Here is a 15862-nt window from a genome sequence, read left to right as displayed (position 1 = left end):
AACGGAGCGGGGCTCCTCCTCCGGCCGAGAGGAGTCGGTGCCCTTGTCTTTTCCCTTTTGAAGTCAGCTCTGTCTGCGGCGCGTCTCGCTCGGTCTCTGGGGCTTCAGGCTCGGGCTCCCCAGCTGAAGTTCGCGGCTCCCGGGAGCGCCCCTGCCCAGAAAATGAACAAGCGGCTTACCCCCCTCCCCCCATGTCCCTGCCTTCCGCCCTCCCCCCGGCCCCGCACGTGAGAAGCCCCCGGGACCCGGCCCCGCTCACCGGCCGCAGTCCGGCGGGGAGACCTCGCGCAGCGCGGAGCCGGGGGGAGGGGGCCGGCCGGCGCAATGCAGCATCCGCGCCCAGGCTACCTGGCAGAGCGGGGCTGCCGGGGCGGGGGGAGGGGGCCACTTAAAGGAACACGGCCCAGAACCTGCCGCGGGGGGCGGGGGGGCCGGGAGGAAGGGGGATGAGAGAACTAAGGGAGCATCTCCTGACAGACAGGAGCAGCCACCCCCTTATCGGGAAACGGCAGGAGGACGCGAACGCAGGACACGGATTCTGCGCGTCCTTCTCCTGCAATCCGTGCGCGCCGGGGCCAAAGGGAGCGTTTCTAAAGCGGGGCCGCCCCAGGAGACCCTGGGGGACCGGGACAACTCAGCCTGCTTCCTGCGGCCGGGAGAGAAGCCCGCAGCTGCCGGCACTCAGTCTGCCCGTTCTGTATTCTCTGCCCTGGCGGGGCTCAGCCCTCGGCCTCGCCGGCCCCCTCGGACCTCGCCCGCCTCCTCCCCCTCCCCCCATCTTGGGCTTTCCCACAATCATTTCTTGATTTTTGCGTTAGGGCAACACTTCCCAACGTCCTCCCTGCTCCTGATCCCGGCCACTCCTCCGGCTCCTGGCGGACGTCTATGGCCCTGGGACTTAAGGCACCGAGGCTCCTCCTGCCTGGGGCTGGAAGGGAGCTTGGGGGCCTCGGTCCCCGGAGGGAGAGCACAGGAGCCTTACAAGGAGACAGTGGTTAACTCCAGTTTAGCATTGATTGATTTAATCCTACAACAGATAATGGTTTCCCAGTGATAGAAGGATGGGTGTATACTCAGTGAGGGGCATAGAAGGAGGAGCTGTCAGGGCCAGAAGGGACAAGGGAGGCTGAGACGGATTCATCCCATCGGCCACCTTTGTTGTGGCTGGAGGCTCAAGCACAAACCTCGGAAGTCTGGGAGATTCAGAAGCCAGAGTCGGCAGAGGGCAGAACGGAGGAGGACAGAGAAGTGGTGGCAGGCTGTTCTGTGGAGAGCACGGGAACCAAGACCCCGAAGGCCTCCAGAAACCTAGCCCAGCCCCAAGTGAAGGAGATAAGACAGTAAAGGACTTTAATCCCTGGCTGCATTTGGGGTGATTATGGAACTAAAAGGAAGGCCTCCCAGAAGCCCCCGGAGAAACCTGCTCCCAGAGAACATTACATTTTAGAGAAGAATATAGGGAAGGTCCCCATGTGGGAAGGAAGGACATCCTGGCAGAATGGGGCTGTGGGAACATCCCCACTGAGGCATCTGGACCAGGAGGAGGAAGCCACACGGGGCCAGATTTGTGAAGAGGGACTGGGGAGGCCGCCCAGAGAGCCTCCAACGGAACTGGAGGCGAGTGTCCACACCAGTCATTGTGGCCTCCGGGACCTAGGAGTCATTGTGTAGACACCGAAGATCCGTGGGGCCTGGACAAGAAAAATGGAGCTGATGGTCGCTTTCCAAGGGCGTAGGCGTGAGCACTTCGAGCTCATCATTGCCTTAAATAAACTTGTGCCTTTAATGCTTTTGTCAGCCTGAGCACTTGCAGGGGAGTCAGGAACCTGTGACAAAAGTCAGATTCTGATGTTCTCTGGGTGAGAAATGATTCCTCTGGGCCCTTGCTCTCTTCCGATCGGAATCAGTTTGACATTTTACATAAATCGAAAAGGATAATGAGATGATTCTCATAATAGGCCTTTTTAACAGGCTTCAAACTTTAACGGAAGCACTATTTCCTAGTTTAGAAGCTCACTTGCACGGCCACAAAGGTAGCTCCATCCCGTTTTACTCCAATTCCATGTCTAAACCTAATGTGGGTGAGATGCCTTGGAGAGCCCCCAGTTGGTTTTTGTACCCGCAGACTGCTTCCTCTTGACCAACGAGAGCGGGTGACCATCGACTGACTCTTTAGTTTCTCCCACCCTGGGACTCCTTCTCATGGATGCATTATTTTGGGTCCTCAAGAGCAAGGTCACCCAGCCGATGATGCTGTATTTTATTTTTTATTATATATTTATTATCATTTATAATATATAAATAAATATTAGATAAAATTTTTGCAACTTTTAGTATCAAACCCTATAAAAGCAAGGTCCCTTGTTTTCATATTATTATGAACCAAGTATTCACTGGGTATGAACTTGTGAACAAGTGGGAACTCTATGTCAGGCTAAACGGGTCTCTGGGTGACCAAGGAAACCCAGCCATTCCTGCCCAGAACTATCAGCAGCCAAACTTTTTTAGTTCTTAAAGGGCTGGCACAAAAGGGATCCCAGGTTCAGTTAAGCGTGATGGGTGATCCCAGACACACCAGGGGCAAAAGTGCGTGATGGCCATTTGTAAATGCGAGTAGCTCTGAATCAGCTTGCACATCGTCACCTCCACTGGTGTCCATCGGCTGGCTTGGACCCTCTGAGCACACGCAGAAAAAGATTATTATTGGGTCAAGTCAGACTCTGATCCAGGCTGAATGCTTCCCTAGCTCTAAAGCCTCTGATGTCATAGACCCAAGCACCTGCATGGATTCTGACGGGGTCTCACCGCCTGATATTCTGGAAACGGCCTGACGAGAATGACCTTGTAAAGGTGAAGTTAGAACTCTCTCGTCCTGTCTCCGTCTCCGTCTCGGTGAGTAAGATATTCTCCCGTCTGGTTAATTCTGAGGCTGATTAGGATACCGTGTCACGTAATTGGCTGCCCGTGACTCACGTCTGAAATCAGACAAAACGCTGTCTTTCTCCTCATTTGGCAAGGACAAATGTAAAAGACGCTAAACCCTCTGGGTGATTTTTGATGAAGTTAAACTGCTAGGATGGGGAGGAATCAGTTTGAATTGTCACAAAGAATAGAGACCATGAAACTTCACAACTGGTGGGTCGCCAGTCACGTTCTCTCATTATGTTAATAAGGGTAGTGGCAGATGCCACTTGGTGAAAAATGTGACAGTTTTCAAAATGAGATTAAGAATTTTACATGTAAATTCTTTTTGAAACATCGAATAGAAAAAAAAAAAAAGAAAGAAACATCTAATAAGAAAAAGACAAAGACTCATTTTCCAGGTCAGGCCCTCGTGATGCAATAACTGAAATTTTCTGGAGTTTCAGGTGAATTATGTGTTCTTAATATCATGATTCTATCTTATATCGAGTTTGTATCAAAAAGCAGATCTAGAGAAGTGAATAAAACCAAAAAAACATCATATACAGCGACAAGATTATGAAATGATCAATTCTGACAGCCTTGGCTCTTTTCAACAGTGAGGTGATTCAGGTCAGTTCCGATGGACTTGTGAGGGAGAGAGCCATCTGCACCCAGAGACAGGACTGTGGGGACTGAGTGGGGCTCACAGCATAGCAGTTTCACCTTTTTTTTTTGGTTTGTTTCCTTGCTTTTTATTTTCTCATTTTTTCTTCCTTTTTGATCTGATTTTTCTTGTGCAGCAAGATCATTGTGGAAATATATATAGAAGAATTGTACATGTTTAGCATATATTGGATTACTTGCCATCTAGGGGCGGGTGTGGGGGGAAGGGAGGAAGAAAAAATATGGAACACAATTTTTTGCAAGGGTGAATGTTGAAAACTATCTTTGCATGTGTTTTGTAAATAAAAAGCTATTTTAAAAAAAGAAGAATTAGCTCTAGAAGGAAGAAGCTCTTCAGAGCTGACCTAAGAAAAGTGGCTTGTTCTAGAAATATAAAAATAAAAAATAAAAAACCCTTGAATTTTTTTCATCTACATCAAGTATATGTGATCCTTAATAACAGAACCCACCTAAAACCATGAAGTTTTGATTATTAGAACTTACCATTAGATCTTTTGAGACTATAATGGATTTTATTCTTTTCCCCCCAATTTTTTAGCATTCTTATTTAAAGTTTTGAGTTCTAAATATTATCCGTCCTTCCCTTACTCTCTCCTTCCTCAAGATAATAAATAATCAATATAGGATATACATGTGCAATTATGGAAAACATTTCCATCTCAGTCATTTTGCATAGAAGACTTGAAAAAAAGAGAAAAATGAAAGTGAAAAATAGCATGCTTCAAGTCTCAGGAGCCAGCTCAGGGCCAATATAGGCTCAGATCCATGTATGAGTGGAGAATAAAAGGGTCAAAGCCTGCAGGGTTCCCCCCTCCCCTAGCTGGGCTTCTCTACAGACATTGCCACCATCCCTCATGAGGAACTTCTTTTCCCCACCCATTTTCAGTTCCCTTTTCTGTGTAGTTTCCCCATTTATCAGAGGGCAAGCTCCTTAAGAGCAGGACTCTCTCTTTCCCTTTCTCTCTCTGAATCTGTCTCTCTGTCTCTTTTCTCTATTTATCTCTATGTGTCTCTGTTTCTCTTTGTGTCTGTCTCTTTTCTCTATTTGTCTCTATGTATCTGTCTCTTTCTCTGTGTCTGTCTTTTTTCTCAGTGTGTCTCTGTCTCTGTCTCTTTTTCTCTCTGGGTGTGTCTCTGCATCTCTGTCTCTTTCTATCTCTGTGTCTCTGTCTCTTTTCTCTCTGTCTCTATGTATCTGTTTCTGTTTCTGTCTTTCTCCATGTCTGTCTCTGTTTCTCTCTGTCTCTCTTCTGTTTCCTTTGCTCCTTTGCTTCCTTTGTTTGCTTATGCTGACACATAAGTGCTCAATTCATGTCTGTTGAATTGTTGCCTTAAAGCAGAACCATTTCCCCAAGAAGTCTGGATCAGGAAATGTCCTGGACTGACCTTTTGTCCCTCGCCCTGGCCTGTACTGTTGTCCCTGACCTAGGAAAGACTTCACCTAAAAGATCCCAGAGCAGGAATGGAAGCTCCGGAGGCCTGATGGGCGTCAGGATTGGGATTTTCCCAGAACCTTCTCAGTTGTTGTGACCCCTGGGAGTTCCTGCCAATCCCTAAGTCCAACAGTCAGACTGAGAGCAGATGATTGCCTTCACTCTCATGCAAAGCAATGGGGAGCCAGAAGGGTCTCGTCTGTCTGGCCTTCAGTGCCCGCTCTGTGTTAGCAGCCTGGGCCTTGGGGCTGACCCTTCTCTGACAAAACAACCCAGGGAAGGCAGATTTAGGTGCATTTGGAGTATCCGAGTCAGAGAATGGATTTCAAGGGGAAACATTTATAAGAAAAAAGCCAAGAGACTTTCAAAGTAAATCCCTGAGAGATGGAACTTATCTTCTTCTAAAAATGAGTGGGACCCCCGATCCCTGTAACAGGAAATCGTTAAGAGCATCCCCAGGGTGGATGGGACTCCAGGTGAGTCACTCTCCAGCTTCCCGGGTATAAAGCTTCCTCTTGTAGAAAGTAAAAACTGGACAAGACGGAAGCCGGCCTGGCAGCTCAGATGGTCTGGAGTCTGTATGGAGGCCAGAGGGGCAAGAAGGAATAAAGTATCAAGGACCAAGTGGGACCAGCCTAGAGTGTTGGAGCCTTCTTAATGCTCAGGAGATTCTTGGGATTCCAGAGTGATAATTGGGGCAAATACTTGCTTGGTGGGAAGACCCCTTCCTGCTATGTGTCTGAGAGGAAAAGACAGTGGCCTTTGAGTTCCCTTTTGTGCCTGGTGTGGGTGGCTCGGTTCCAACGGGCAGCGCCCGCTCCCTGGGCAAACCTTCCCGAGGCTGGCAGGAGTCGTAGCTCACCCTCAGAGCCCCCCTGTTCATGGGTGCTTTCTTCACAGCGGCCATGGGGGAATGGAGAACAAAAAGCCATTATCCTCATTTTATAATTAAGGAAACTGAGTCAGAACAACTGGACGGCTCCTCCACAGACACACGATTGGAAAGCACCAGAGAAGAAGCAAAAGTTTGGTGCGGGAGTTCTGAACTTCTTTGGTTCCAGACCTCAGGGACGACCGGCCACCAAGCTGAGGGCTGTGGTCCCCCCACTTAGATGCAAAAAGTAACTCCTCTGATCACAGGAAAGCCGATTATATTGAAATACAATGAACAACGTATTTAAAACAAAGAACAAAATGAACTGGCAGATCCCAGGTCAGGGAGAGCTATCATCTGGAGTACGGGGACTACGTTTATCATGATAAATAAAGTTAAATTAAAATTCCATGAAAGCAGCACCTGCTGCATCAGATCCTGTGACATTAATTTCTGTCTCCTTGAAATGAGAGGGGAGAGGGGTGTCTTTGGGACCATTTTAAGAGCTCCTTCCAGAGTGTTTCCTGCAGGGGGCAGCAATACTTCACAGTGGAACCTGTCTCCACCTTCTCTCCATCACACAGTCCTTAACATGGGGAAGGGTCTTTCTTTTGGCTCCTTTCCCACCAAGCCAGAGAGCTTCTCTGCTGGTGCAGTTGCCTCCCTTTGAGAGACCTTCTGTTGACTTATTTCGATTTTTTTTCAGTAAACTGAGAATCTCTGCATTTTCAAATCAGTCAAAAAGCATTTCTTTTTTTAGTTTTTAATCCACATTGTTTTATGAATTATGCTGAGAGAAGAAAATCAGAACAAAAAGGAAGAACCATGGGAGAGATTAAAAAAGAGAGAGAGAGAAAAAAGAGGTGCACAGAGCATGTGCTGATTTACATTCAGTCTCCTAGGTGCCTTTTCTGGCTGCAGATGGCATTTTCTGTCCAGGTCTATGGGGATGCTTTGGCTCACTGAGCCACTGAGAGGAACCAAGTCTGATCATTGGTCACCGCACAATCTCGCTGTCATTGTGCACAATGGATCCCTGGCTGAAGGCAGACGGGCCCAAAGCCAAGTCCAGTCTGTCAGAACCCACAGGCTGCAGCTCGCCTGACACCAAAGTGAGACTGCATCTGGCTGTGTGCCCAGGTCAGGGAGGAGGCCCTGGAGGGCAGGGACGTTTCCCTGGTGGGTGACTCCGCCCGCCCAGCACAGAGCCTGGAACATCTGGAACTGCCAGATGAACCCAATTATGGAATAAAGGAACTGTCCTCAGACGCAAGAAGTAAAACCACGCTGGAGCTGTTGTTCAGGGCTGGTGAGAGAGCAGGCCGCAATCCAGTGAGCTGGGATAGTCCAAAGGGACCTCGCCCCTGATCGTGTGAGCTGTTTGGCCACAGCGCGTGGATGTTGGGAAAAGGAATGGCTCTCTCCCACTCAGTGATGAACCTTCTCCTCCCCGTCTCCTCCCCTTCCCGTGCCAGTGATTCCCGCTATTGCAGAGCCTCCCCCGGTCTTCTGTTCCACCCTCTGTCCCCTAATTCTTTATTCCCAGCCTCCTCGACAGCCCCCTCCCCAACCACAGAACAGTCCTCCCGCGGTGCCCTCTGAAATGCATCGTCCGTAAGGAACATAATTCACGCCATCTAAAACGATTCCCTCTCCTACGTCATCTATGTAAGAATGAAATCTTACCCCGAAGTCCGGTGGTCACTGCTGACGGCCCCAAAGACTGCCCTCGTGCCAGAGTGGGGGTCCGGGGAGCTGACACACCGTGGAAACTCCAGAGGCCGGACTGATTTCCTCTCCGAGGGGCCGTTCTCCCGCTCCTCCCAGTCCTCCCTTAATTGGATGTCTCATGACATAGCAGCCCCTGCCCCCAAGGAGCTGACTTTCCAGCCAGAGGAAAGAACAAGAGATTCTTTCCAAATCTCGCCCCCACCCCTGATAAGGGGAGTCAGCCCCTGCCCTAGAGGAGTTTACATCTTGGCAGGGAGATAACTAACCTCCACCCCTGATTAATCTTTAACATCCGGTGGGTTTCAACTTTCTGATTGGTCTCATTTTTCCAGTTTATTTTCATAATCTGTGGAAACCAAATAAAGGCCCATCCCTTTCTCCCAAGTCCTAGCTCTTCCCCAGGTAAGTTCCCAGGGAATCTGGCTCCCCCGTAGTGACCAGCCTCCGTGGTACCCCCGGAGAATGGAGGCGGGGAACAGGGAGGCAGTGGGACAGAATCCCACGGAGTCACTGAGGGAACTTGGATTGCCGTGGGCAGTGCTCCAGGGGCAGGGCTTGGGGTCCTAGGGGAGGGTGGCCCGAGTGAGCCTGACCTGAGTGACCTTTGGCTTGGTGCACTCACTGTCATCTCAGAGTTATGGATCCCACCTTGTTAGCCCCATGCTTCTCTGGTTTTACGGCAGACTCTGCAAAGTGAAGGCTGTTTATTGGGGCTTCTCTTAATCTAGCACAGTCTCTGGATGTGGTTCTCATTAGCTGAGAAGGCAATTACTTCCCCTTAGGCTCCTAATTCCTCTTTATCGCTATTTTATGACAGTTCCTTCCATACTGTCTAGACTAAGGGGGGAGGGGGAGTGTGGAGTGGGGCGGTGCTTGTGGGGGCCACAGACACACAGGCCTCCAGTCTCCAAATCCACCAAGTTCTCCCCAAAGTGACCCATCGCCCCCAACTCCAGATCCAGGGGCCTGTTTCTCAATCCTTCTTCCCTTTGACCTCTCTCTGATACTGTGGATCGTCAATAGGAAATCGCAGCTTCCCCAAACTATGTGAAAATGAGGTTTATCATAAGAGAAATAAACAGGCAGGAGGGAAATCAAGGCCGGAGCAAAGAGTCTGCAGCCCTGGCAGAAGTCTGCAGATGGATGGCAGCAGGGCAAAGGTGTTGAGTCTAGATTTGGGGACCTAAATGAGATTAGGGCTTAGTTGAGGTCTAGTGGCAGGTTCGGGAGCCAAATGGAACTCCCCTGCCATCCCCCTGGATTTGGCGCAAGGATATGGGGTAAATGGGGTCTAGTAGCGAGTCCCCAATAAAAGCATTTATTGGCTGGAGAGCTAGATTGATAAGAGAGGTTTATTATGGGGGTTGGAAGTAAGGAGATAGGTGAAGGTAGAGATAAGGAGGGCACCGGACAGAGGGTCCGATGGACAGAGGATCCTCACATGGCTACCATGTTTGGGATTTCTGCAAAGAGGGAGATCCCAGCATCTCCCTTTTATAACGGGAGGTTTAGCTCAAGGGGCTTTTGGGTGTAGCCCCAAAGTTGGCTCAGATCCGGGTGGGGCTGGGACAGGATCTTCTACTGGAATTCAAAGGGACCAGGATTTGTGAGTTAAAGGGTGATTTACATTATTAACTAGGAGAGGGGGTGTTTGGGGCAGTTGCACCGACCCAAACTGCCTACTCAGGAGTCCTCCAAATGATGCACTGAAAGAATGTATTAGAATCTCGAGATGCGGCCGGTCCTGGCCCGTGGGCTCAAAAGGACAGCAAGGATACCCACAGGAGGAGAGTCATTCACTTGAAGATGCTGACTACTTTTATACATTTCAGACAAAGAAGCCCCCAAATCCCACCCTTTACAGGCTGTGATTGGCTGCATAAACCTTTATCCCCCTATTCGGTCAGTGGAATGCAGGGGAAAAGGTGATCTACAGCTTCGGCCCCTTAATTCCTTCCTTGGACAATGGAATGCAGTCCAGTGCTAATCTGAAATCAAGTGACTGGGGCCTAGAGGCCTGATCTACTTCAGTTAACAGTCTCTGATCCATATGTGCTTAAGCTGTAAGTTCTTCACCTTTCCACACAGTGGGAATCGAGAAAGGAATCTTTCCCACATCAAAGGGGGCACGGGGAGATATTAGAGAGGGGCACAAAGTAAGAGGGGAAGGGGCAGCAAATATGGGAGAGGACAGGACCATCCCCAATGGGGAGGAGCAAGGCAAGGGCAAAAACCCGGAGTCTTCTCTCTTGGGAGCTGCTAGTCTACAGAGACAGGAGAATCCCACTCCTCCTGGTTCTCCTCCTCTCTCTCTGACCCAAGCTCCTCTATCTTGGTGATCTCTGGAGCTCTCAAGGATTTAATGACCATTTCTAAGAGGTCGTCCCCACATCCAGCTCTCCAGCCCCAAACACATCTTAATTGCCTTTCAGATAGCTCGAGATTCACATCTCAAACTCAGCATGGCCCCAACAGAATTAGTATCTTCCTCCTTAAATCACCTTTCCCTCCCACCACCTCTGTTACTGTAAAGGACCCTAACATGCTCCCAGGTTCTCCCCAAACCTGAGAAACTTCTCACTCTTTCACTGCTCTTCTTTTCTCTTTCTCTCTCTCTTTCTCTGTCTCTGTCTCTCTCTCTTTCTCTGTCTCTGTCTCTCTCTGTCTCTCTTTATTTCTCTTTCTCTTCTCTGTCTCTCTCTTTTTCTTTCTCTCTTTCTCTCTCTCTCTCTCTGTCTCTGTCTCTCTGTCTTTCTCTGTCTCTGTCTCTCTTTCTCTGTCTCTCTTTATTTCTCTCTCTCTTCTCTGTCTCTCTTTTTTTCTCTCTTTCTCTCTCTCTCTCTTTTTCTTTCTCTCTTTCTCTCTCTCTCTCTCTGTCTCTGTCTCTCTGTCTGTCTGTCTCTCTCTCTGTCTGTCTCTCTCTATTTCTCTCTCTTTCTCTCCCTCTCTTTCTCTTCTCTCTCTCTTTCTTTCTCTCTTTTTCTTTCTCTTTCTCTCTTTCTTTCTTTCTTTCTTTCTCTTTCTCTCTTTCTCTCTGTTTCTCTCTCTCTGTCTCTCTCTCTTTCTCTGTCTCTCTCTCTCTGTCTCTGTCTCTCTGTTTTTCTCTCTGTCTGTCTGTCTGTCTCTCTCTGTCTCTTTTCTTTCTCTTTCTCTCTCTCTCTTTCTCTTCTCTGTCTCTCTCTCTCTGTCTCTCTCTTTCTCTCTCTGTCTCTCTCTCTCTCTTTCCCTCTGTCTCTGTCTCTCTTTCTCTCTCTTTTTCTTTCTCTTTCTCTCTTTTTCTCTGTTTCTCTCTCTCTGTTTCTCTCTCTCTCTCTCTCTGTCTCTGTGTCTCTGTCTCTCTCTCTCTCTCTCTCTCTCTCTCCCTCTCTCTGTCTCTCTGTTTCTCTCTCTCTCTGCTGAGGCAATTGGGATTGTGACTTGCCCCGGGTCCCACAGATAGGAAGTGTTAAGTGTCTGAGACCACGTTTGTACTCAGGTCCTCCTGACTCCAGGACTGGTTCTCTGACCACTGCGCCCTCTAGCTGCCCCATGTCTGATTTTTTATCTGTCCATTTCACCTTTGGACCATCTCCTGAAAGCGCCTCCTTCTCTCCTCGCCCTGATGCAGGCCCTCCTGACTCACACCTGGACTCTCACAGTATCCTGCGGGGGAAGGGCTACCTGGTGTCTCCTCCCCCCCTTCCCCCCCCCCCCCAATCCATCCTTTGCCACCAAAGTGTCCTTCTGAATGTGTGATCACGGCTAATCATTGACTAACTTCTGGCAGCTCGCTATGACTCCAGCATCTCTAGAGAATATTCTCTGACGTTCAAAGCCCTTTCTAACCCAGCCCTTTCTGTCCGTCTTACTCTGCGTCTGCTCCTTGGTCCAGGCCGCAGCCCTCTGGCTGTCCCCCCAAACTCCACCTTCCCGGCCTCCATCTTCGGGGCTTTGCAGGGAGCTCGGTGGCTCAGAGTCGGGGGTAATCTCTCTTAGGAAATGCCTCACTACGCCCTGGCTTTTTCTGGCTTGCACGGCCTCTCTCCACGTGGTGAACAACCCAACCAAAACCAGAAGCCAGCGGAAAGCTCTCTGCGGGGGACGGGCCAAGTTTACCTGGCCGTCAGCACCTGGATATGGGGGGAGGGGTGTGTGGCTAAGGGCCCCTTCAGGATTTACTTGGGCAAGCGTGACAACCCTGTCTAATGGTTTTTCCTAGTTTGTGACCAATGAAATTATGTTTATAAGGGACTGGAAAGCGTTCTTTCCCAAGAGAGTAGCTTCCACTGGCTTCTGGGATTCAGTGCTGCCTGGAGGGTGTTTGAAACCATCCAGAGGCAGAAAGAGTAAATCCCCTCCCCGTACAAGGGCCTGTTCTTGGACAGATGAGAGTCAGGGGTAGGGTCAACTGGGCAGCAGCTCTGGTGGTCGAGAATCACCATTCTTTCCATATGACCCCATGGGCATGTAAGATATGAAAGGCACATTTAGGATCAGCACAGATGTTGCTCTCAGTCCTTTCCTTAGTCCTAAAGCTCTGGGGAGGGCAATGAGGTCCACTCCTTGCATAGAGGTCTCAGGGGGAATGGTTGGATCTCTAAAGTGCTATTAAGGCTGACCACAGAGAAACTACTTCTTTTTCCAATCTTTCTTTTTTTTCTCTCTTTTTCCAACCTACCTTCCTTCCTTCCTTCCTTCCTTCCTTCCTTCCTTCCTTCCTTCCTTCCTTCCTTCTTCCTTCCTTCTTCCTTCCTTCCTTCCTTCCTTCCTTCTTCCTTCCTTCCTTCCTTCCTTCCTTCCTTCCTTCCTTCCTTCCTTCCTTCCTTCCTTCCTTCCTTCCTTCCTTCCTTCCTTCCTTCCTTCCTTCCTTCCTTCCTTCCTTCCTTCCTTCCTTCCTTCCTTCCTTCCTTCCTTCCTTCCTTCCTTCCTTCCTTCCTTCCTTCCTTCCTTCCTTCCTTCCTTCCTTCCTTCCTTCCTTCCTTCCTTTCCTTCCTTCCTTCCTTCCTTCCTTCCTTCCTTCCTTCCTTCCTTCCTTCCTTCCTTCCTTCCTTCCTTCCTTCCTTCCTTCCTTCCTCCTTTTTTGCTGAGGGGTTAAGTGATTTGCCTAGAGTCACACAGCTAGGAAGTGCCCACCGCACCATCTAGCTGCCCTCTTTTTCCCAGCTTAACAAAACAGAATCTATCTATATTGATTCATCCATTGGGGTTGCCAAGTGGAATGTCCCCTAAGCCAGGGCAGGGAGAGTCGCCAGCACCTAAAGTCTTGCCACTAGGAAGAATGGCACCGGGTGTGGTCAGGAAGCAGGGCCTGGGCTGAGAGTGGGCACACTGAGAGCAGCCTCCAGCAGCAGGGCCGCTGTTTGGGAAGCCTTCCGTTGGCAGCCACTGATGGCTTTTAGCTTCCAAAGCTCTCCCTGTGGGGAGAGGGGCCTCCAGGGACTGGCCAAGAGGCAGTTTAGAGGCTCCCTCAATTAAAAGGGCGGAGGCAGCCACAGCTCCGAGCCACCACGGCCAGCACAAAGCCACAGCATCGATTTGTTTCAGTAAGCTCAGATCAGGTCCTAGGACTGAGTAAAACCTCCTAAGACTTGGCTCATCCACAGATGGAATGAAAGGCTCCTCTACCATCAGCCGGCACTCAAGGCCTCCTTCTCCTCCTGGCTTCCTTAGGGACCCCGCCCTGACCTAGAAGCCCCTCAGAATGCTCTCCAACAGCCCTGGGCAAGGAGAACATCCTCAGGTTCCCGCAGGACTCTTGCTTGACCTTGCCTGGTGCTGGACAGCCTCAGGTTCAGGCGGCCTGGGACATCTCCTGGGAGGGCCCCCCAGCCCATCTCCTCCGGGGGGTCCCTAAGCCTTGAGCGGTGAGGGGTGAGGGGGGGACAGGCGGGTGCAGGACGCCCTTCCCAATGAACTCATCAGAGACATCATCAGGCACAAAGACAAAGCCTCCCTGCAGGGAGAGGCCCAGACACACACCTGGGAGCCCCCCCCCCCCAATAAAACTCCTTGAAGGACAAATCCTCCTTGAATCCTGCCACTGTAAACACCCCCCCCCACTCCCACCCCCCTTCATTCCCTTCTCTAGGTGGGGCTGGTTGAGTCCTAAGCTGGAGAATTCCAGCCCTATTCAAAGGAAGATTTTCTATTGGATTCCGGCTCAGGCTGAAACCCAGCTCGTAGATAAAAAGAGCCAACTTGGAGCGCGGTGCTTGCGGAGGAGCTGATGCGCCGCCCGCGGCATGTTAGGCAACTGCCCCCGAACTTTCAGCCTCGCCCTCTCTCTCTCCTCACCCATCTCTGGGGGGATTTCTCTACCAGACTTTACTTCTCTGCCAGGACTCCCCCACCACTCTCTCTCTCTGTCGGGACCTTGCCACTCAGGATTCCGCCTTTCTATTCATGCAGAGCAAAGGCTGACTTCCCAGTGCCTACAATCAACTGCTTTTTATCAGGCTAGCTTTTCGGGTGTGCAAACCTAGGACCGCTGGCCGCCAGAAGGGGGTCCCCCAATCCCAAGGGGCTTAGGGGAGCCAAACCTCTTCCTTCGGTCCCCGAACCTGCCACTAACCAAACCTAGGACCGCTGGCCGCCAGAAGGGGGTCCCCCAATCCCAAGGGGTTTAGGGGAGCCAAATCTCTTCCTTCGGTCCCCGAACCTGCCACTAACCAAACCTAGGACCGCTGGCCGCCAGAAGGGGGTCCCCCAATCCCAAGGGGCTTAGGGGAGCAAACCTCTTCCTTCGGTCCCCGAACCTGCCACTAACCAAACCTAGGACCGCTGGCCGCCAGAAGGGGGTCCCCCAATCCCAAGGGGCTTAGGGGAGCCAAACCTCTTCCTTCGGGTCCCGAACCTGCCACTAACCAAACCTAGGACCGCTGGCCGCCAGAAGGGGGTCCCCCAATCCCAAGGGGCTTAGGGGAGCAAACCTCTTCCTTCGGTCCCCTAACCCGCCACTAACCAAACCTAGGACCGCTGGCCGCCAGAAGGGGGTCCCCCAATCCCAAGGGTTTAGGGGAGCCAAACCTCTTCTTTCGGGTCCCGAACCTGCCACTAACCTCATCCTCTAACTCCTTGGCCGCCAGGAACCCTAATCTCATTTCGGTTCCCTGACCAAACGGAACCCCGAAAACTGGACCTCGCCATTAGGACAAGACTATCCCTAGAAAACTTGAAGGATGTTTGGAGAAACCTTAAATCAGGAAAAGATCACAGAATGTTCAAACTTGGTGCGGGTGGGGAGTTAACCTTTCAGAACAAGAATCCCGCCAGAGGTTAATCACGCCCATCAATCCACTTCCACAAGACTTGCCCTTTGTTCTGGGCACTTTCCTTAAGGTTAATCCTGCAAAGGGTTTGACTGACACAAAAGTCTAGGTCCGAGAACGCGGGAGGCAAGAGGGGCAAGGCGAGGGGCGACCTGCGGGGAAAGGCCCCGGATGCCAGTCCCGCACGACCCCCCAGTTTTAAGCCTGAGAATGGCGACGTCCCCAGAGTAACCGGAAGGGCTTAGGGGGAAAGAGCGAATTCAGCTCCGGGCGCGTTGAGTGTAAGCCGGCCGGCGGGCTCCGGCTCGGGACGTCCGGGCAGTTCCGCTGCCGCACCAGGCGCCTCTGTGAGCACGGCAGCAGCGCGCCGCGGGGATGCTCAGCCCTGAACTGCGGGTCAATTTCCAGGGCTTCTTAGAGGGAGCGTAGAAAGGCCGGCGTGCGAATCCTCGGTACGGGCTCTGATTGGCCGAGCTCTCCACGCTAACCAATCATAATGCTGTCCCTTTGGTTCCCTCTCTGCCTCCGCGAGGGGGAAGGAAAATAGGCAGAGCCTCGTGACGATTGGCTGATGTGGTGGCAAGACTGGCCAATCATATCTCGGATCGAGAATTCTCACAGTTCTTTCTCCTCCCTTGCGAGTTTGAGTCTAACAGTCCCGATGCAAGAAGGGCACGGCAATGATTGGCTAGAATGGCGGTCACCAGCCAATCCAAGCTTTGACCGTGGCTTTGTACGTCAACTCAGACAAGGCCCGGAGGGGAGGCGGGGAGAAAAGTCGATGGGAAAACGATGATTGGCTGGAAGGGCTACCATCCCCAATCATCTCTCCTATCGATACCCGCCCATCCCCACCTCCTTTTCTGTGCTGCCAGGAGGGTGGGCCCCGAGAAAGGAGGATGGGGGGGAGGAGAAGGGTAGGGAAGCCGTGTGGTGATTGGTTGCTGGGGTGGCCCTCTGCCAATCGGCGCGCCCCTCCTCTCCAACTG

Source organism: Antechinus flavipes, chromosome 3 (assembly GCF_016432865.1).
Source record: "Antechinus flavipes isolate AdamAnt ecotype Samford, QLD, Australia chromosome 3, AdamAnt_v2, whole genome shotgun sequence".
Classification (NCBI taxonomy): Eukaryota; Metazoa; Chordata; class Mammalia; order Dasyuromorphia; family Dasyuridae; genus Antechinus; species Antechinus flavipes.
The sequence above is the reverse complement of the archived record's forward strand: the minus strand, read 5'-3'. Positions refer to the sequence as shown.